This window comes from Osmia lignaria, chromosome 10 (genome assembly GCF_051020975.1).
Source record: "Osmia lignaria lignaria isolate PbOS001 chromosome 10, iyOsmLign1, whole genome shotgun sequence".
NCBI lineage: Eukaryota > Metazoa > Arthropoda > Insecta > Hymenoptera > Megachilidae > Osmia > Osmia lignaria.
In genome coordinates this window covers 8,162,603-8,186,601 of record NC_135041.1, presented here as the reverse complement: position 1 = coordinate 8,186,601, position 23,999 = coordinate 8,162,603, and the positions used below count along the sequence as shown (strand labels likewise).

Sequence of the window (23,999 nt, the reverse complement as noted above, 5' to 3'; positions counted from 1 at the left end):
ACTTGGCCTTCCATTACTGCGTTTACAACTTCATCTGAACGATGTCACAATTTTATCGTTCTCCAATCAATTTTCCTTAATTGGTAACTAGTTATTTAAAAAATATTTCCATAAAAAAATTTTCCCATAACTATTTTCACCCTATTACCTTGAAGTCTTAATTTACAAGGCAATAAGTTCAAAGAGGAAAATTATATATTAACGGTATTCCATTTTGTACTATCTAGTATCGTACGGTTAACTAGAAAATATTCTCTGAAATGTTGTGTAATAGTCGTATCCATAAACGAGGAAACTTATGCGGCAGTTTACTCCATTTTGGAGGAGTTTGCCAGCCAAGCACGTATACACATACGTATGTACGTCAACATACATGCCACGGATCCGTGACACGCACGTTCACGCGAATATTAACGCACGCAAGCTCATGAAAGACATACTTCTATTACAAGTATATACACACACACGTGCACACTGTGTTACAATAGGCCCGATAATTAACGAATATGCTAATCAGGCGAATAGAAAAGGAGGGGCCTATAATTAGCACGGCCCACGATATGGTTTAAGTTAATTATTCAGTCCTTGTTCTTTACTAACCCACAAGCGACTGTAATTAATTTTCGAATGACGTGACTGCAAGGAGGTTGCATCTATTAACGTTACCGAAGTACCGTGTCATTTATGCATTTGACAGATGGTATGTTTCATTAGATCTCGATATTCAATCATGATCATCTGTGATTCAAACCTTGTACGGATATCCGGTTATTTATATTCACTTTCATAATTTCTTATGAACACGATACTGTCTATGAATTTACTAACTTAAATTACTAATGCTTAATTTAATAATTAATATTTTGGTAATTTAATATTTTGCATGCTTATAACCAAAGTAGGTACTCACCGTGTTGCTGCAGCAACGGCACCATATGAAATCCTATACGTCCATTTGTTTGTTATTAATTTCCAGGCACACAGACACGATATATCCATTAAAAGAATTTTTTTTTTTTCAATTTAACCACGATCGATACTTTTCGATTAACTTCACGCGAGATGGGAGGCCCGAGGGCAGCTAATGGTTTCTCCCTCTGTCGAGGCATAAACTCACGAAAAAAAAAACAAAAATAAAAAGACAACAAAAAAGCCGTATGCGATGGCTGACTTGCGGAGACTGTTCGGATATGGGTTTGTCGGAGTGGTACGAAAAAGCAAATAAAAAAAAAAGGGAAGAAAGAAATTAGGGTCCCGAATGTACTACACGGCGGACGATTAGTCAGGATGTAATTGCGCGTAAATAAAATGTAGCTTCCTCCTGGTTAACCAATCTTCTGACCAATCTTCTAGCTCGTCTTGGTTATTCCCTGCAACAAAAAACAAGCGGCTTGTTTTTACTCCGTTTCTTTCTTTCACCATGACCTTTAACAGAGAATCCTTTCTATCTAATTTATTAATTCACATCAATCTACTTATTTGAGAAAATTAAATTTTGCAATTTTTTATTCACATTAATTTACTATTTTTATTTCCAAATTTACAGTGTATAATCTTTATAACCTCTATAATGTTTAATTTCAAAACTATTCAAAATAACATAATCTCAAATTAACTGTGTTCTAAAAAATATAGAAGCTATAAAATTGATATAGATACTTTCATCAAATAAATCTGAATATTTTACAGCACAGGTCGTTCAAATTAATTAGCAGAAACAGAAATATTTCCCTCGTGATAGGAACACAGCAACGACGGCTAGAGCAGGAAAAATTGACATCGTTCATTTGATTTTTTTTTCCTTCAAAATCGTTTATTCTCATTAAACGAAACGTCCACGTTTATCACGATCATAGCAAGCGAATTGGACAGGAAGTTCGTAACTTTTGTCATTATTTCAAGATTTACCGGATGACCGGTTCCCAAAGCAACCCACGGTAGGTTTACGCGAAAAAAACAAAGCGACAAATAAAACCACAAACATCCGGTCGGGAGCGTTTCCGTTCTCTAACGATAACAAATTCGATTGGCCGGCTAATCGAAATGCATGCTAGTTTTAACAATATACTCATTAACGTTAATGCTCCGTTAACAGCTAGCACAGACAATTTAACGGTGACAAACGGAAGCGCGATTTCGCGATTCACCGGCATCGAATCCATCCCGTAGGTAATCATTATCGGAGATATTTAATTACTTAACCGTGTCCAGGCTGAGACTAATGTTGCAATGCTCGTATCGCGTGACGTGTGCTCGATATCACCACCCATTCATCTTTCATTTATGCTGAATGAATGTCCAGTTGGAACTAAGTCGCACGACACGAACTATGAAGTATATACGTGGTCACAGTGTAGCCAGATCAGTCACTATACTATCTCTGGTTGAAAATTAATGAACCTGAATCGGGAGGAAAATTAAGTTACGTAATGAAAGGGGACAACTTGAGACTTGGATTAACATGAAAAGGACTTTTGACGTAGAAAGACATCATTTTGGAAGACTTCAAATATTGGAACTGTTTCATTTAGATATTATAAATTGAATCGAAATCAGCGATTGCAAAATGATATGAAGGTTTGAAAGACTTAAAGAGGGTAAAAATGTGATAAAAAAGGAAATAAACAGAATATCAATGAAAGAAGAATGAATGAAAGGGAACGGTGTCGGGAAACGATAGCTGGATGCAATTCCGATTTCAGACCCGGTAATCAGGCGCCACGAGTAATTGCTTTAATCCTGTCGATAATTTGTTCGAATAATTAGTTCGAGTGTTACCGAAGCGTTGGCGGAGGATCGATCGACTTTTCACCACCTCTTTTCCCGACGAACGTTCCGTGCAATCGACATCCGTCAAAGACAGTTCTTTGTCACACGTCGCACGATCCGAGTGTCGGTCTGACTAGTTTTGACGTTTACCACTTCGGATCACTGTCACGCGGTTCATTTGGTACGACCGCTTTGCCACCACTGTCACTGTTATCCATTCTGTTTCACAAACTTTGGATAATGAATCTGCACGACGGATAGATTATCTGGGCCGAGTCTATGCAACTTTTGCCCTCTGGCTTATGTTTTTTGTCGTAAAAGCACTTTCCAGTGACTGTATTTATTAACATACAGTGACTACTCAATAGTGGATGGCCTTAGTCACCCTTAAGAACAAGAGGGTTAAAATGGAAACCCAAATGGGATTATTAGGATTTTTTATTTTATTTTAAAATTTCAAAAATTTACGAGCAACGAATGTATTATTAATTAGGTGCTGCAGATATCAAATCTGAACTAAGGAGTACAGTATTGTTCCTCTATAATATCACGTAACAAATTGCAAACGAAATGAAAGGAAAGCTAGCTAAGTTAGAGAAGCGTATAAAGGGTTGATTAAAGATATAAGATTAAACAGAATGAAACAAAAGGAAGGAATCGATTGTCAGAAAGGTAAGAAGGTAAATTGTTGGCAAGTATTACGATCGTGTCTGGTCAGGGGACAAAAGTTTCGCGTTCGCCGAGAACAATGTCGGGACCATTTGTTTCTACTTATGTTCTATCTGCAACGAGTGGTGTAATACAATCATTAAAGGGAACGTGGTGATACCGAAATTGCTTCGTTAACATTATATCGTTGCGTGGCGTTTATAGCTGCTTTAACGATCGACTTCTACCCCTAATACACATCCGTTACGTCGACTTTAACAACGGCCAACGACTTATTTCATTCGAACGAGCCGACAATTCAGAAATTATCGTACGTTGATTTTATTAGCACGATCGAGGTAATTGTAGTTCATATCCCAGGAATTACATTTTATTCGCCTCGAAGAACAAAGCGTAAAATATCAATTTACACGTATTTCAGTAGAATGTTAATTTAATTAGCATCGTATTTGATCGTTTTGTTCGTTACTGTGATATAAGCATATTCAATTAATTACTCTCTATAATTACACAAGCATCGAATATTACATTCAACGTCAAACAATGAAAATTCAAGCCCTGAGGGTTGGAAATTTTTTAAATAAAATTCATCTGTTATGTTTTAAAACTTCTGACGAGGTTGAATTTGTATTAATTAATAATTATTGTCCCAAGTATATCAAAAGGATTCATAATCAAAGTTATTTCCTCAAAATCGTTACCACCTACATTCTAAATGGAATATCCTTATCTTTCAAGTGGACATCCTCGACTTCACCCCCGATCCCGACTATTATTCACCTCAAAAACGTATTCGTTTCATCCCCGCAACTCCAGGCGAATTATTAATCAAATCAAGCAATAAGCACACCGGTATAAATAACAATACCAACGCTTTTTTTTTCTCCACGTTTCTTTCGGTTCTCCACGATTCCGTGGCCGGTTCTAACGCGACGATATCACGCGGGTAGGCGCTAGGCGTGGGTGATTTGTCGCAGCGGATATGAGAGCGGCGAATGCCCCTTTTGGACGCAATATTATTTTAAACGATGATATAGGAGGGGCGCGTGGTGCCGCAGAAACCACGCGTTCTGGCCCTTCCACGTAACGCGCGAAATGAAAATCGTCGCACGTGTATGGGTAAACGAAGAGGAGAGAAGACGCGGAACGGCCACGTGTGTACACCGCACGCTGAAGGACGCTAAATCGGCCGACGCTCAACGATGTCGACGCTTCTGCGGCTACCGACCAGCAGAATTCCGGTCGCGTTCCATGTAACGACAGAGACAGGGAATACTTGTTCCTCGTCGAACATGCTACCGATTTTTCACTTTTCTTTCTTTTTGTCAGGGAAATTGCTGTATATTCTATACATATTCTCGTGCAATTTTTTTCTAACGCCTGTTAAAATTCCTCTGACTCTTAAAGAGGCTCGTAAAAAATCACGTCAACCCCAGTGTTCTTATTTCGATACTTAAAATACTTTGCATTATGCGCGAAGCACGCTAGATAATACATATTTCATCGGTTGCATAGGACAGCGCAGTAAAAGAGCCGAAGGAGCACGTAATGACGCATACTCGGATGCAAATGCACATCGAAGTTTCTTTCGATCCGGCTACACTGCGTCAACAGTCGCGTTGAATTCCGACCGCGTTCGCTAAAATGAGACCTGAAATCCTGTCCTTTTTTTCCCCGTCGAATTTCAATTCTTTCCGCGGAAAACTTCGATTACAAGGCGTACCGACCGTGTCGTTTGCCGAACTGCTATCGCGTAACTTGTCTGCCGCCAGTAATATTGATACAGAAAGTAGTGTAAGTCAACAATTCGATGCGTCTGGCCCGAGTTTTTTCGCTAGCCGAGAGATTTTTGAGGGAACGTCGGAAATCCAATTCGGTGCAACGAGAGTTGCGAAAAGTGGCCCGGGTTAAGCTGTGCAACGTTTTCGTGCCGCCTCGAAGGAGATCCTTTTTTGACATGGCAGCAGCATCTTTTTTGAACTATCGCCCCGATCGAAATTATCGGCTTGGCAGGAATTCAACAGAAATGTATTATTAAGAGGCTGCGCTTGGCCGGGGACCAGGAGCGCAGCATCCAAAAAGAAAAGTCCATCGATGCTTCCGGCGTTGGAATATCCTTCAAGGACGTCACTAGATTTTAATAGGTTCGCTTCAGAATGCATTGGTAACCGTGAATCGAATCTGAATAAGTGACACGTGTCTGATTAGACCAATTTTCTTTCTACTTTATGATCCAACAGTGTATTCCAAGCTCTTTTAATAATAATATCAGTGAATTAACAAGTTACAAGTTAGTAGATGTAAATGTAAAATGCACACTCTAAAAAAAAGATATGTAAAGTTCCTAGTCCCTTATGAATAATTAATCACAATGGGAATACGATTTAAGGCGTTAGAGGATGGCAGTACAGAATTTTTCACAGCAACAATTTTATAATGAGTTACAACGCAATATAATGTTGGCTTCGTAAAATAACATTAGGTAAGAATTAATGAGCTAATATCCCCATACTCCCTGCTACAAGCGTCGAGTTGTACGTGTATATAATTAACCGAGCGCAGAAATTATAATAAGTCTTGAGGGGGCCTTCCATTCGCTATTTCCCACGTAACATCTCATGCGAAGGGGTTAATTAGTATGCACACGCGTTACCTTAAAACTCCTTTCCATCGTATTAATTTGCAGTAGAAACAGGCTTCGCTCGGGCTCGCATCAAATTAAATACCGTGAGTAATTATACGAAGGGCAAAAAAACTAGTGTACGTCAAATTTCTTTCAATAATTTTCTTCTTAAACGTAAGTCTATTATCCTGCATTAAAATTTGTATAGGGCTTTGTAGAATTGCTACTCTACTTGTTAGAAACGTCACTTGAAAATATTAATGAATATTAAATAAATTGTAAGACGTTATCGGAGCACAGGAAATAAGAAAGTAACCGAAGCCACGTACCATTATTAGAAGAAACCCCGTGGTTTCGTCACGTACAGGTACGATACAAGGTACACTTTGTCTGTCCCTCTCAGCAGGGCAATCTTTCTCGCTGGCTTTGCGATATTCTCGTTGCAGAAGAGATACGTCAGACCAGGGCGTAGCTAGGTAGAAAGTCAATTTGGCGTGATTCGAAGTAAGTCACGCGCACAGCGTTCATCTGGCTGCTTCCGGTTAAAACTTCCGGTCGGCGGCCAGCCAGTTTGGGCATTTTGTTGGTGAACAGGGATGCAATTTAATGTATAGCCGTACACCGGTGTGTATGTGTTGGTTCCCACAGGAGTGTACCGCCAACAGAGGCCATTTTAAACCAAGAGAACTTTCTTTCTCTTTTTCTTTTTTTTCCCTTCAAGCACGTTTAATTCGTTAAATTTGCCGTAGATATTCTTCTCCATTCTTCATTTTCATCAGCCAAGTCTCCTTTAATGTTTTATTTATGTTTCCATTTTGTTACTGACCAATGTGTCTTGCATAATGATACGAATAAAATTAAAAGTTAATTTCTTTCGTGAAATTAAGCGGCGATATTTCAATTGTAAATCGACGCTCCCGAGGATCATTTTATAACGAGGTAATTTAATTAATTTGAATTACAATTTTATGAACGTAATTATGTACGTGTACTGTTTCGAGCAGCTTCGGTAATTAAGTGAAAATATTAATGTACCTGTCAAAATTAAATATAAAATCCTCGTAATTCTGCTCGGACAGAATTTTCTATCCAGTTATTCGGTGAATTTGAAATTTTTCCCAGTTCTGAAATAATATTCCAAGTAATTTTAATCACGGTGAAAGGTCACACCTTTTGATAATAATCTTTCGTGCAATCCGTGGACATTTCAAAAGAACGTCACCTTCGCATTTTATCCTTCGCATTTGCTTCCTTTACTTCGGTAATTGTGTACCAGGTAGTATCATAGGTATGGCGCACTTAACAAAACAAGGGGAAAAAGCAGGAAAATGTCATCGTTGCTCTTTCTCCTGGGTTTTGCAAGTCTTACCTCTGCCGGACAACGAGTATCCACCCTCTGGCCTTTCTCTTTTTAGCACCTCCATTGTGGTCTCAGGCATTGCTCGAAATAATGAAATTAAGCCGTGCGTACTCGTATACGAGCCGGTCTGCATTACCTGTACCACTTTTACGCAAAGCATGTAGCAACAGAGCTACTGGAATTATTCTATTCTTCAGGACCGTTCTAGGATGTAATAAAAGTTTATGCTATGAGTGTGGAATTTAACGAAAAAGAATTGCTAATTTACAAAAGGTATAATGAGGACTAAGGTGAGTGTAAATTTAAGAAGAAATTGATGGCTATCTGTACTGACAATTAATTGGGATTAAATAATAATAGAAATTTACTAAATACTAAATTCGAATGTTAAAATATTTGAGACGATTTTCTACTGCAAAAAAAAAACATTATATAGACTTTGACAAATTTTCACAAAATTTTCCCCATATATTTATCAACATTTTAATATTTAAATTTGCATCCATAAATAAAAGTGAAAAAGAAAAATGCCAGATTTTGGACTGAGTATTAAATCAACTACAACTTCGTTGAAGTAGCACCACATTATACATGGATTATCTGTACTTCACTTCATCATCAACATTTGATTATTTCCATAGGTATCGGATTCTCCAGCTTACCAATACAAACGGAACAAATTTGCATGGACAGTAAATATTAACGTCGCTTGTAAAGTTTCCCGGTGGAAGCAACACCGGTAACCGGGCTAAAAATCCGTAATTTGCCTCACAAATAAGCCGGTCCCGACTAATTATTATCCGTAAAGTAAACAGGAACGCTTTTATTCGGCCGCGATAAACACCGATAGATAGCCGAGGCTTGCATGAATGACGCATGTTTGTGCTTATGAGAAGCAGCCGTCCAATCAGGTATAGGGGAACGGATAGGCAGGTATCCGCATTTTGTACATCACCGGCTCGTATTGGCGTATGCAAAGCTTCCAATATTTGACTAGCCGAAGCTTTTGATTTATACGAACATCCAATAAAATACAGGCTTAACTTTAATGCCTGGACCCGGCTGTGCGAGACCCGTCCATGTGCACAGATGTATATTTACATTCCTCTTTGATGGCACATTCCTGTCTAAGCTACGATGTCCTTCAAAAATCTTAGAATGTTAGACTGAAGGTCTAAATTAATTTTAGGTGAAGGCAATAAAAATTGTGAAATCCTTAAAATATTAAATTCGAAAAAAAGCAAAAAAGAAAGGACTTTAATTATAAGCTATTAATGACAAATCGTAGGTATGTATTTAACACCGTAATAACCACGAGATATTGAAATTCTAATTAATATCAATTAGGATTATTAATTTTCTAGCTTCGGAATTTCAAGTTTTCAATTTGCTATTTTTACAAAATCAAATTTTTATTAAAATAATATAGTAGTATAAAAAAGTTTATAAATCAAGATCAAATGTTAAATAAGTAGAATCACCCTCACAGCTTTTATTATTGCTCGTCAGATAATAGCATTTTTACACATCGTTCTCGTGTTACCTCAAGCTCCATTATTCTATTATGGTAACAGGATGCATTTGTCAATATTACCAGGGCACAGTAGCTCGCAATATCTGAGCACGTTAAACGCAATATCGTTATATTTTTCCGACGTGTCGTATTGACGGATCGCATTGCGAAAGAACCGCCTCAAAAGCAGCCAGTATCCCGATTACGAGCATCATTTTTCTCGCAAACGTATAGCAACCGATCTTCGTAAACTTGGTAAACAGTATGAGTATCACGAGGAAACTTTTATATTGTATTCTAGGCGGTAAGTTGGTAATTGTATAGTTTCAATTTTTCTTTCTTAATACTTTAATTATTATTTTGCTAAGTATTTACATCCCAAATAAAATTTATGATAACATTAAAATATTATTTCCCCCTTCTTATATTAATTATTCGAATGCATTACATTTTGTATAGATGACCTACATGGCAGTCAATATGTTAATTATATTCGTATGTAATCATCCTTCTGTTAATTATCGGTAATACCTGTCTACATATTTTATACAATTTTTGTCCTACATTAACATTTTATATATTTTCTTCATCGTCATTTTCATTTATTTCCTTCTCAATAATATTTTTCACCAAAATATTAATTAAATGATAACTAATGCGTTCCATATTTCGCGTTATTTTTCACTTTTCAACCGAGTTAATTACATTAAGTGGGTAACTCGTGTTGCTGCACGAGCGACTTATTAATTGCACTTCGCTTTCAGGAAAAACAACGCTTAATTACCACTTAACTGCACATATTAAAACGAATAACTAAAAGCTTTCCATATTTAATCGACTCTTTCATTTCGCGTCACCGATCGTGCTGAGCAACTCCTAATTATTAATATGTAAATAATTTCATGTTCCTGCTTATTACTGCTTCAATTTAATCTCGATATTATAAATCAACAAGAAAATTTATGTTTGAATAATAATTGAACAATACGTATAACACATTGTTTCTATTAATTGGATAGAAATATATCATTCTCATTTCACAAACATCAATAATAATGAACATTGCTGCAACAATCATTTCAACAAAATACAATTCCCTTTCCTCGTTATCACTACTTTATGTGGCACAGAAAAATTCTACGTTAAACGTTACACAAAAATTGCAATCAAAGAAACAAGGTATCCTGTTCAAACAGAAACTTCACTGACCTTTAAAGTATGTACAAACGAAGCGAAATTAACAATCTGTCGCGAAAGTTAAATACCAGTTCCCCTTGTTACGTCTAGTTAAAAGAGAAGAAAAACGAGCAACGGGCGATGCAATTGCGATGAAAAAAATTAATTAAAAATTTTTGCGGTTGCCGGTTAAATAAACAGGAAAATGTAACGGGAGGCAATATACGCGGATAGGGGAACCGCACGTTCGACCAGCTCCCGCGAGAAAAGAAGAAAAAGTACGTTTTCATTTTGCGGCTAACGATTCGATAGAAGGTTTTGATTTTCGTCAGGTAGTGTTCGTCTGACGGCTGGTCGAATTCGTTCGGGAGAACCGATTGATTTCCGGGCTTAGGCAGGCACGTGAGTTAAATACGTATCGGGCTTTGCCTCTGCCACTCTTAACATTACCTAACCTTCCTCACCTTTTTTCCTCTTCCTTCAATTTTAACTAACGACCTTCCGGTTTCCTGGCGAACCGACCGTAGCCTCCTGAGAATCACTGATACAGGAGTACCTTATTTCATCAATTGCTAATCTTCAGAATTTTAAATGTACTTCATCTTTCTGGTGAAAGATCTATTACTTTAATGCTGATTTTATTTTTTGTAATAAAAACGGAAGTAATGATTAAAATAACTGCATAAATGTTGAGTATTGCCAGCTTTGATTCTTAAGTCTGACTAATGTCGGGTTTTACTACTTGTTACTCCCCAAGTTGGATGCACAGTATCGAGGAAAGTAGACCAATATCAGTATGGTGTACATCCATAGTTTTTTAGAATTCTTATCCGTCACAAAGATACTTGCAGATTTAATATTTTAATTAAGGAAGTATGGGCAGGGAAATGCTTGCGGTTGGCACGGTTTAATACACGAGAAAAGTTACTGCTTCGCGTCATGAGCGCAAATTGTACCGTATAAAAACGGATGTTCTCGAAGTTTACGCTTCAGAATTTCTCATCAGGATGTATGCTTCTCCCCTTAGTTACGCTGAACTCATTCCTCTTCATACGGAAGATGGTGAAACTTCCAGCGAAGACGTAACGTTTGTTTATTTAGTCCATAATTATCTGTGCCGGAACAGCACAAAATATTTTCTCCTTCGTGAAAACATTTCCCTTTACACAAGGTTCGTCTTCTTTACATCACTTCTGATGAATAAAATGGAAACGTCGATTGCGATATTGATCGTAATTTCAATCAAACTCTCTTCAATCAGAAGACTTTGTTACAATTTCTTTATAGAAATAGATTATTATTTGAAAAAGTAACATTTCCAAAAAATTTTTGTTTTTAAATGGAAAATTAGATACCACTAATTTTGTATAATGCAATGATTAAATGGAAAGAGTAATCATCGAAAGTTATTATTGTTCCATCCCGTGGAAATAGCATGAACACGTACATTGTCGTTGAAAGTTATCTTTAATTCTAGCTAAAACTTGCAGAAAATTGCTCGAATGAGACGTTAAACCAGGGCTTTTTGCAAAATGAACAGAGAGCCACGGTGTCTCGCGTATAATTAAGGTAATTAATCTAAATGGTGCACGGTGTACGCAAGATCCATAAGATCTAATTATACGGGGAAAGCTTGTTTTAAAGTCGTCAGATTTCTGAATAGTAAGACGAAACAAGTTACTGTTTAATGGAATGTATAGGAGAATCAGAGAATACGAAACGGATCTTATTATTTCACGTCGACGATCTGTTTTTCTTTCGAACGTCTCCCTTGTTATATTCGTTATGACTTCTATGCCTGATGGAAAGAACGTTTTCGATGCCTGAGGCTACAATCGTCTCTTATAATGATCCTTGTTATTTTATGTACATATATGGCCACATGAAAGAACCACGAAACTCTGATCTCTAATAGAAATATACTATTGCTAAATGTGAAAAAGGATGAAAGTTTCAGAACTTATTAAAAATAACTTCACTGACGATACACCAATAAATTCTAGCACATTTGATAGAAATATCAATATTTCTAAATGTAAAATAAAATTCTAAAACCATTTAATGCAAATATATTCAAAATATGCAAAAATTTTATTTCGATAAGAAATCCGAGGTATAGGGAAGAATACTACAATAAATAGTACAAAGTAAATAGCAGTAGTTGAAGATAACAGTTTCCAAGATATTAGAAGGCTATGGAGAAGTCGGAAATCAAGAGTCCGGGACTAACTTACAAGGTCGGGGCTCGTGTATCTCCTTAACGAGGAGAGGAGGTCTACACCGTGAGCAGAGACAGGAGCGAAGAACAACTCGGTGAGAAACTCAGATTAAAATGAAACATCACGAAAACTCTCGTCTGCATGTTTGCCTCGCCGGATGTTTAATCGTTCCCCGAGTTCGTATTGTCTTGTTAGAGTCAGCGTTTCAGAACATTACTTCATCTTAAGAATTAAAGCTGATTTATTAGCCGAGGTTGCGTTAACGCTATGGCAACGGGATTTCTGTTTGCCAATTTAGATTTGCATCAGCTTCGTCTGATACTTTCCTTTGTAATATCTCGCCGCAAAATCGTTCGGTCTTTAAAGTATTACTACCCCTCAACTTCGAGAAACCGTGGTGGTAATTAATTTTTATCTTCCAAACTTTATGCTATTTATATAAAAATTAACGGTTCAAGGTACCAGTGTCGGCTAATAGAATAATAGATCTCGGAGAGAAATAACCGGCTGTTTCCGCGTGTAGGTATTCAAACGACGGGAAATGTCACGGTTAACGTCTACATATGATTACTGGGTAACCGGAAATGCCTGAAACATTTCCTCTAATAGAACGGAATAATCTTTCTGGCAGTTATTAAATCGCGGCTTATGCATTCTGCGCGTGGTCGTGGTACGCGTTGCATTGTTAATATCGTTGGAATATCTGTGTGTACCAGCCTTCTACAAAGCTGAGGTTTCCCCCAAGTGTTCACGCGTGTACAATTCATGTGACAAGTATATAAACATCGCGTATACGCGTGTGTATTTACACGAAGTTAAGACACGTATGCACGGCACACATATCGATCGTTCCGTGCATTCGCGAGTAACGCACGTGCATTAAACCGTACGTAAGAAAGTTCAACGACCTTCATCTTACTTAAATATTCATTAATGAATATTGCCGACGTTTACCAGGAGAAACGCTTGGCGTATTAGAGAAGCGAGAACTGTTCCTTTTAATCCGGCTTCTTTCGATATCGCGACGTTTAGCACGTTCGTTACACTGCCTAACAATGATTGCCTGTCATATCAGAATATAGCCGTAAAATTTTTTTTAGTATGATCATTTACTGAGAGAAAGAAGTGATGGAAAATACGAAGAAAGAGGAAACGGAGATGTAACGAAACGATAAATGGAAAGGAGTGGTGGAGGGTTAAGAATAGTCAAAGGTAAGAGCACTCAAAGTTAAGAGTGGCTTGTTCAAAATAGTGGAAGTTAAGTGTAGAACTACTTATTAAGGTCAAGAAAAAAAATGATATTTTACGGTCTTTGAAAAATATTTCAAGGTAAAAAGAAGAATATTATAAACACCTAACTTTGAACAATTAATTAACATTTGCAGTTCTTCAATTTTTTAATTATTCTGATTGATATGTTTTCTCATTTGTCACACTGAATTTTTCCCTCAATCGTTTCTACATTTATAATGCTTGAGAAATTGCAAGGGTGACGCGGAAATAGGTTCGTAAATATTCATAATGGAGGAATGGGAACGTCTGGTTAGAAGTACGGTCGTAACCATGATCGAACGAAACTTAAAAGTCAACAGATCTGTCTCTGACTCATTATATTCTTGATTATAAATGATGATAGAAGGTGACAAAATTCGACGAAGATTTGAAAAAGTCATAAACGACCGGGCAAATGCCTCCTTTCATCCATTCTTTTCATTTATTATACAATTTTGATGAAGAAGACAGGAGGGTTGAAGTTATAAGAAGAATGCGAAATTCTCAAACGTAAGAGGTAACTTAAAGTATTTCATTAATTATCAATTAATTTTCATTTTCTCCTGTTTAAAATTAGGTGTATATTCAATATTAGTATTTCTAGAGTCAAGATTATATTTTACCTTCTAAAAATATATTTTTTTTTACAACTTCAACCCTAGAATGCAGGTGGTTGAATCAATCGTGACCCAAATCTACGAAGCGTGTACAACAATTTATGAACTATTATAAAGCATTCAAATTTCCATACGAAACCTATCTCCAACAAATAATTTTATTTATAATAAAAAAAGAAAATGTTTTATTTCAGACCTGATAACCAGAATTCGTTTTCTCGGACGAAAGGGTTAAAATATGGTGTAATTTAGTATTTAGTTACTGGCCTAATATTTTCAGGAAATTACATGAAATTTCGAAATAATTTCTGCATTACATTTCACTGCAATATTTCTGTCGCTGTTTCGCATATAGTTGTATTATAAATCAAAGTTTTGCTTAAGCGTGAGAATAGCCCGGTAGCCGGAAACTTGGCGTGATCCACCCTTATTAAATCGTTACTTGTACACTTACCGTTCTATTCCGGTCGTTACTTGAAATCGTTCGTCGAGACACGTTCGGTCTGAAAACTTGGACGGTTTTTAATTTGCCAGCCGTCACAAACGGCTTACAGACCTCGGGGGAAAAAAAATACGTCGCGAATATACCGGTACAAAACTTTCACGTATTTATGAAAATCACTGAAAATGTTAGGGAATAAGAAGTTGGAACCTTTTTCGAGAAAGTTTAATTTATACCCGTCAGAGTATTACAGAAATATCATTTTTATGAAATATAAATATTATTTTATAAATGAAGTTTGAAAACAAAAATTAACGATATCTCAAGTTTCTATTTTTGATTAGTTTTCAAGAATATAGTATAAACATTTAAAATTAATTTTCTCAAGAACAAAACTTCAGATTTTTATTTTTTATTTTTTGTAATAAGGAATCATCCCTTCTGCAATTTTTCTATCATTTAAAATTCACTTTTGCAAGTGATGTGAGTACTCGATAAAATGTAAAATTGATCGTCCCAGAAGGAAAGCTTGGTATTTTCGATTTATTTTGCATGAGAAATCACCCCTTTTACCGGTTGTTCCACGATTATGGTCAGACGTTGTTCAGAAGAAATGGGCATCGCTGTCGGGCATATGGAGAAAACATCAAACAGATCTTTCACCAAACGTCGTGTCAGTCATACACGAGGAATCCGATATTTTATTTTATTCCAACAGCCTTCTCATCCGCCATTTTTCTTTGGCGTTCCTTTCTCCCCCTCGAGGTTTAAGTTCCGTTATTCGTTTCGACCAGCTACTTCGACGGATACGTGATATCATCCTTTCTGTTTCTACATTTCTCTGTCAAAATCGACAACCAATCGTCGTTCTTTTATTGTCTTCCGATCCACGACCGACGGCACAAAGGAAATTTAATTTCGAGAACGGCTGCTTTTGCGTTTGAAAAACGGCCGAGCCGGTATTAAGGCATTACAGTCCGTTATTGTTTCATTAAAAATTCACTCCACCATGTAGTGGGGTGAGGACATTTCAAACGAATGATAGAAGCTTAAAATTAAATATAAAAACAGCTTCTTAATTAAAAAATTTCCTATAATTACTCATCGATTAAATTTTTTCTCCATTAACTAATTCTTCGAGCTTTCAAATTAAATTAAATTTGTAATTTTATGGCATTTTGCAAATTAGAATCGATATATCACAAGAGTATAGTTTTTAATTTTATAAAATAATATTAATAAAATTTGATTCATTTATTGCATTAACTTTCAATTCGGTTATTAAGTCTTCTATTCTTTTATTAATTAACAATTTGTTGTTAATATAGTTCAGTTTGGTTTTAAAATCGTGTGATAGGGTCAAAAATGTAATATTTGTATTTGTTATAAACAACACCGAATGTATTTTTTTCTCAAATAATTCCAATAATAAACGTTCCATAGACTTTTTGTTACAAATGTGGAAATTAATAACAGTTTGTTGATTCCATTACACGGGAATTAAAAATCTCTATTAACGTTTCCGTCTCTACGTAGGGTATATTGCAGCCACGAAGGAATTTCCGTTTAACGCAAACAGCGTGAAAACCAATTAAACGCTTTCATTCGGCCGGATGCAATTTTACAACGCGTACATTTACATTTCATTGCTCTCCATGAAACTAAATATACAGTAAACTCAAACGTTCATCATTCAAATCACATTTATAACACTTTTATCGTTTACATTACTTTTTGAACAATTTTTAGTAAACAGTAGTTACCTAATAATCCTTTTGTAAACGAAGGGCATTTGCATTTTTTTAAAACTGATATGTACTATTTTGTTAATTAACACGATGGAGAAATAAAATCTACTCTGAACAAAAGGGTATCGTTTTGTTTAAACTGGTGAGAAAAAAAAATTTATCGAAGGAAGACGCGAAACATGAATCATCAGAGAATCGCTGTACCATGTCGCGTTCTCCTTGCGGTATTGAATAACGATCCATTTCTCCATTGCTGTAACTCTCGTAGCTAAAACAATAAGAGTGTGCTACCATGGTATCACGATGATTTATTGGCAATAATTTCGCCCATGCATGCGTCTATGAGCGACTCCGATACACCAACGAAGCCATTGTACAGGTAAAACTATGTCCTGACGTTTTCGAACTTTCCTGCATACATTAAATTCTATTGTAAAGTTCTTCTAATTACGAGCAAAATTATTGGAAATTATAATATTAAATATCGGATAAAGTTCACGTGGTTTCATAAAACGACATGCAATTAAACGTTTTCTTGAAATATACTTGTCAATAAATATTTTGTTATAAAGTGATTCTTCTTTTAATTAAATCTTATTGTTCCTCGATTAAGAATGATGTTAAAATTGATTGATAATGAAATGTAAATGTATTCGAACGGTAATTGCTCAACGTGTCTACAAGTATGAAAAAATTCCGGCAAGCGTTTGATGTTAATATATTTTTCAAGTATATACGATAGCATGATTAAAAAGGGTAATTTGTAATCTTTCAACGTAATAGTCTCGTGCCATATTAAAGGAAAGGAAAATTATTTTAAATGGTCGATGCTAATATTTCAATGCATGAAACTCAAACATGATTTGTTCATAACACGAAAAGAAGTAATAAAAATGTACAGTATTACTGTTTTCAGTAACATTGATAACAATAGATAAAGATATTTAATTTATCTAATATTTTGATAGATCTCGCGAAACTTTGTCAAAAATAAACGAATATTATTTTTCGTTTCACTGATAACTCCAAAGTTGTAAGCGGCTTACAGAAATTACTTGAACAAAAATTTAATGGTCTTCCGCTCTTCGTGAAATTGGATAACAAAACTACTTACATTTTTTAAGTTCAATAAAAACATTTATGTGTCGGATAGGGTAAAAGTTTGCAAAGGGATGATTGAAATTTTTAATTGCTCCAATGAAAGTTTCTTATTTAATTCTTGCTTGTTGTATGAAGAATATTTTTCAAAGCTAATTTAACAATAATAATTAATAATTAGTTTTAATATAATATGAAGGTTCCTTTCACTCTTGAGAATTTTCTAAAATACTGAAACACCAAAGAGCTAATAAAAGACTATAAAACACAATACACTACAGGGACCTAGCACAGTTGAAACAAAAACTGAAAATCATTGTTATGGAACAGCAATAACTTTTTTTTAAAACAGCCTTTAACCACTTTATTTCTCGAGGGAACGTCTCTCAATTTACGAGGAACCATTCGATACGATCTGCATCAGTTTCGAGGGCATTAAGTATGCCGCTGTCAGTTTAAAAGAAAGAAAAGAAATTGAGTGCAAGTATTTCGGAGAAGTATTTAGCAGTGGATATCAGTCGGTAGCATGCTAGCTTTGATCATTCACGAGTCATTCGGATGCGAATTGCTCGGAACTATGTAATTTCGCCAGGGTAACCTTCCAAGTATACGTATATCCCGTGGAAGTCTGTCCCTGTTGTACAACGGTGAACTTACTAAACGACCCCTTCTAGCACCACGTCCCCTTGGCTCCCATCTAACTCCCCCCGGTGGTAGCCTGTGTATTTGCGCAACTTTTTAAATTTCCGGTCGCGGATTGCCTCCACGGCTCCGCACCATCCTCCTCTACTTTTTCTTTTTTCCATGGAACAATAAAGCGGGCGCACACTCCACGCGATGCGATACGATAGGATACCATTGGACACGATACGATACGATACGATACGATACGATACGATACGATTCGATGCAATGCGATTCGATACGGATACGGTATACGAGCTTCGACTCTCCGCTTCTACCCGGATGTCCATTTCTCATCGGGCCGAATTAGAGAAAATTTCTCACCCGTGTCTCTGATCACCGATACGAGCCACCGTTGTGTTCTACCAACGAAAGTAAATTACTTCTGCTGTCTATTTAACCAATGACACATTGCATCTTCCTTATTTCATATTATAGAAATTAAGATTCTTTCAAAATTAAAAATTGGAATTTTTATTTATAAATTGTATGTCGTGTGGAAAGTGACAAAATTGAAACAATTTTTATTTATCATCGGATGTGTAATACGATTATTAACCAGTTTAATAATCACCTACAACGTTTTAACTTTACCCTCTGCTTTTCGATAAAGTATCCCTTGTTCCCCTTCACTTATTAATATTTCAACAGTCTAAAATTCCGAGTCTAAATGTTTCTGCTTTACCATCGTCATAGCCAAACTCATTAGCTTCTGTATTGCTAGAATCTTCTCCTTTCTTGGTACTAATCCGGCACAATACCGGAAAAGAATTCCTTCCTTGCGGTTTCGCGTCTTCCACGCGAACTTTCGTTCCGCGTTCGCGTCTAGCCGAACGCATTTGCGCGTCTCGAGCCAGGGATAGCGGAGAGAAACGTCGAGGAACCGGAGAAATTCAGAAAATAATTTCGCGGTCGCGAAAAACATGGAAAACTCGGACGTTAAAGGCAAGCCGTTGTAGCCGGTGGAAGCGAAGGTGCCGTCTCTGCGGCTTCTGCATTTTGCCAAGGGGTGCTTTTACAATCGTGTACTATGCTAATCTCGGAGCATTACGACCCGACCGGCATAAAACATAAAACTCACTCACTCACTCATTTGCCGTTTTCTTCCGTTCCTTGTCAAACCGTCCAGTATTATCGCACCTTCTTCCCTTTTTCCCTGTTTGCAGTAGGAGTCTTCATCTGAAAAGCAAATTCCTCCATGATTTCGTGTTTGTCTTTAAACAGTGAACAACTGTCGATATCTCTGAACGGAATTAAATCAGAATTTTGAAAATTGAATTGAATGAAATTTAATTTAGTTTTATGGATTACCGATAGCATCGATAGCGACAGATATTCAATTTGTCTATGAGTTTTCAATTTTAGCGAAGTTCCAACCACTTCACATTTATTCTCCTTTTATTTCCCTTAATTATTATGGTAGAACAGCAATTTGAAAATTAAGATCTTCCAAATGTAATTCTCCTAGTAATATCTTTTTCAATATAAAATAAATAAAATAAAAGTGTTAAAAATGAAATACATAGAAAAGTTTATATAAATGCAGGCCCATTTAACCGCATGTTTAAAATGTACGAGATACTGGCGAAACATATGTGGAAACCGAAAAGCTCCAGCATTCTAGCTCGCGGTTTATTGCTCGCGTATGAACAAGAAGCATGTAAAGCGTGTTTGGCGAAACGAAAAAGTGGAGCGACCATAGAAGGAATAGTTACACTATTTAGTCCATTTGGCCTTTATAATGTTCTTATTTGTTGTCCGTTTCGCAAGAGAGCACTTAACCCAATTAGCACATCGTAACCTCACTCTTACGTACTTATCTATCCGTTGTATCTACACGCTATGGAATCTCACACACATGACTATTATCATACGTACACATGCTCATGTGCTACAGCGGGGATGTAAAATAACCATGTACACATACTTTCGTTAATTTAATTAATTTTGGAACGCACGTATGCGATATACAATTACTGAAATGAAATTATAACAACTGGTCGCCGAGGTACACTGTCGGTGCTTTTTTTTGTATTATTATGTTTATGATATGGAGCAACAATGATTAACATTTTGACTGTTGTGGGGCGAGCAGTGAGCTGTACCGTGAATTAATAATTCAATAATTAAATGCTAAATGAATGCAGAGAAATTGAAGAGCACCGGTGTGTTAATAATAATGCTACAGTAATACCAAGGGGAATGATATTAATAATGTTATAATAATAGTAGAAGACGTAGTCTCATTAATCATTAAAAAGGGTAAAATATTCATAGATTCCTTTGTTTAAAAAATAATCCTTTCAATCAGTTTCTTTACGCAATGGCGGCAGCATTTCTTGTGCTTGCAATTCGCATTAAGAAAACTAGAGATAAGTTTCCGCGTTTCGACGTAAAAAAAAAAATTTACCGGAAAAAAGTGTAGTTTACTACCATCGACACGCACATAAATTCTGTAATGTATGCATGTATGCATGCACAATCGCATAAATTTCCATGCAATGATGTTTGCATAGCTTGCGTATTTATAGCAGCTTGGGAAAAAGGTGCGATAATTTGAAATAGCTAGGTTGCACCCTCAGCGAGCTAACTATGATAAATTATGAAAAAGTAGTTCACCATTATGGCTAGTAGAAATTGACGTTTGTGACTCGAATGAAATATTGTTTCAGACATATTTCTAGTAAATATACTTGTACTCTTCCATCACTTATCATATCGTTTCTTTATTACTTCTTTTTTTTTATAATTTGTTTCACCCTCAAACTAGGAAGGTAGTTTTCAAATTTCTTTATTATTTTCTTACATTTTAGTAGCCAAAGTTCCGATTTTAACTTATTGCAATGAGCTGATGAGCTGATTGAGCTGATTCGTAAAGTAATGTCTGACTATATCCTGGTTATTCTACTTATAGCTTTGGATCTCACAGTGATTAAGTCAATTGTAAGATATACTAAATTCTAAATCCATAATTTTGTTATATCTTACAAAAATGGCACTGTTCTAACGAAAGATATTTTGACTTCTGTTTTTATTTCTACTATTCAAAGACCCTTCGTAGCAACGTCACTAGCAATACCCGCACTCCCCATTAAAATGCATCAATTAAAAACAACTACGTACACGTTCCCCATATACTTTTAAATAATACGTGCTTGCGTACGGTCCTTTTTTCATTTAGAAACGTTTATCATAGTAGGTAACAGCGTAAAGTATATATGCGAGGGTTTAGTTAAAAACGGCGTATACTAGCCGGTATCACGTGCAGCGATTAAAACATTCCCGATAAAGCGGCGTTTAAATGGGTAAATTATACTTCTTGCCGGCACAGCTTACGAGATTCCTTCGATGTGGCCTATATAACGTTGACGCGTGTAATAATAGGACGTTGCTTTACGATTACTTCCTTGTTGGAAAACGGTAATCTCTGTCGAAAACACTTTCGTGGTGTTGCTTTCGCGGTTTACCAATCAAGATGCAAGCGTTATTGAAAATTTAAACATTTCGCGATTAAAAATTCCAAGGTCCATGGTTATGCTATTGAAAGTTCAGCAAGCTTAATTTAACCAAAGCCTTCAAAATTTTCAAATTTTTGCAAAAATTGAGAATGTTTCAACGATAAAGTATTTTCACTTATAAATTATGGATTACTAATGAAAATTTTCATTAGGGATTACTGCCTGAAAAATGGCAGAAGTCATCGTAAACCTGGTGCTTAACGCATCCGGATGACGTATAACACTAATAGCATTTCAGGGCAGGGATGAAAGCCGGGACATTTCGGATCTGCTAATGTAAAGACACGAGATTTCAGCTACTTCGAAGATTCCATCTGAGACGGATTACCAGGGATAGCATCCGTGGATTTCTTCATTGAATCTTTGATGCCACGAGAGGATGTCTGTCGACTGCAACCGTATTTCGTTTTAAAAATCATAAACGAAGTGCGTGGAGGTGTAGAAAGTTCTTAAGAGAGATGTCTCAGTATTTTGGAAAAAAAGATAATATAATAAATAATTATGATTTTTGTTATGCCTTATAGAAAGTTTCCATCTACAGTATATAAAACGATGCCACGTTTGCTGTTATAAAACTCTACAGAAGTCAGAGCTAGCGAATTTGCCAAAATAGTATATTACAAAGTTAAGAAGACCAACATCAATGGTGAAAATACGCGGAGAAGTACTAAGAGCAAGTTCTAACTTGGTCCTTGTAACTCTCTACTTAAAGATGTACGAAATCGTACATCTACGTGGGTTACTTTTAATGCGAACCCGTCTCGACTAAAATCGCTCCTGAAGGACGAGTGCCAACTGCCATTAGTAGTTTGATTCGAAACGTTGGGCGGATCTTACGAACTGTCGTATTATACGTGTTATTATACCCCCTTCTCAGCTTCCTTTAAATGTTTCGAAACTTCTACGTTGTAATTTTCCAGAAACTGGTACCATGGAAAATCTTCTATCATACGAAGTTTGAAAATGAATAAGAAAGTATTTTGATAGGATTCCAAAATGTTTAATCAAACACAGTGGATTAAAAAAATATTGGCAGACAGTTAATCCATACGAAAAAAATTAATTTTTAAATCTTAGCAGTGGATCCCAATAATTTTTGCTTGAAATATACCGAGCGCTAAAAGTTCAACAAAATATTTCACTAATTATGAAGAATAAAGACAATGAAGATTCTTTTTGAAAAAGAAGAAACCTTTTCCACGAGGTCTTGACCTCGATTCAAAGGGAAGAAAAATGTGTATCCCAAAGCTAATCACCGATTCAGCTATTCTATTCGTCCCTTCGGTCTAATCTCCAAGAGGTATTTCCCTTCTGTTTCCCTTAATTCCTCATCGCTGTCGCAGTTTCTTAGCCGGCCTGGGACGGTGAGCAGCTTAATTTTGATTCACCGACAATTCGTGTATACCGGTGTGCTACTGTTTCGTCGGGCGAATATTTTATTCACCAGCGGCGGGGTAAAGGTGAACTTTTGCCGTGTCCCTCTAAATACGAGAAAGAGGTAGAACCCGAGGACAGGTCGCTCATTAATTTCTAATGAAAGAGCAGCGGTTTCGGTGTCGTCTCGCAAACGACTCCTAATAAACCGTTGATGTTGTACTTTCTAAATTCAAGCTAATCAAGTTGTTCCGTTGCACGTGGCGTGGTTATCGAGAAGAAACTTTCCTTGGAGGTGAAATAAGAATGGCAAGGTTTCGTTGGCTCGTTAAATATGCTATAAAGGTAACCGCGACCGACCATTCTTGTCCCGTATGACCCGGCAGACATCAAGCCTGAAAGTAGTTCGAAAGTTCGGTGGCGGAAAGAAACGAATCGAGACTTCGTTACCACTGAGGATAACCAAGTTCCCCGGGCGAATTAATTTAGACGAGCAGGAATTATTTAAATCAATTATAAAAGCTTATTCAATTAGCCGGTTAATTCAGTTTTGTGCGCACGGTGTTCGTTTAATTAGTCCTCGAGCCACACGATGAAACGGAACGATTTTTATATCGATACGAACCATCAATTTTCTACCTTGATTTCTTTTTTAAATAATTCTATTATTAGATGTAATAGATATATGCAAAATAATAATTTTTTACGAAGAAATCCATAACTTAGACTCTGAGGTGGGGAATCACAAAAGAAAGGATTCCAGTATGATTTCAGTAATTTATGGCAATCGGTATTCAATGATTTACTATACAAAATTCCAATATTTTATTTGCAATGAAGGGAAATTTCTTCTCAGAATGGCAAGCAAATCACAGAACGTATACAAAATGAAATATAAAGGAGTATTAAAAGAAAGA

At 36.2% G+C, this 23,999-nt stretch overlaps 1 protein-coding gene and 1 long non-coding RNA gene across 7 annotated transcripts in view; one reads left to right on the top strand and one right to left on the bottom strand.

Moving 5' to 3' along the window:
- LOC117611917 (nucleolysin TIAR) overlaps window positions 1-23,999 on the top strand; it is a 355,924-nt gene that overhangs the window by 107,607 nt on the left and 224,318 nt on the right. The gene's annotated exons all lie outside the window — the stretch shown is intronic.
- Window positions 1-23,999, bottom strand: part of LOC143305716 (uncharacterized) — a 165,547-nt gene that overhangs the window by 124,620 nt on the left and 16,928 nt on the right. For 3 of the 4 annotated variants that reach the window (XR_013062829.1, XR_013062830.1, XR_013062831.1), the window contains exons 2-3: window positions 19,276-19,369; window positions 911-1,370 (exon numbers count right to left, since the gene is read on the bottom strand). This is a non-coding gene — a long non-coding RNA (uncharacterized LOC143305716). The remainder of the gene's footprint in view (window positions 1-910; window positions 1,371-19,275; window positions 19,370-23,999) is intronic. The other variant, XR_013062832.1, reaches the window with a different exon arrangement.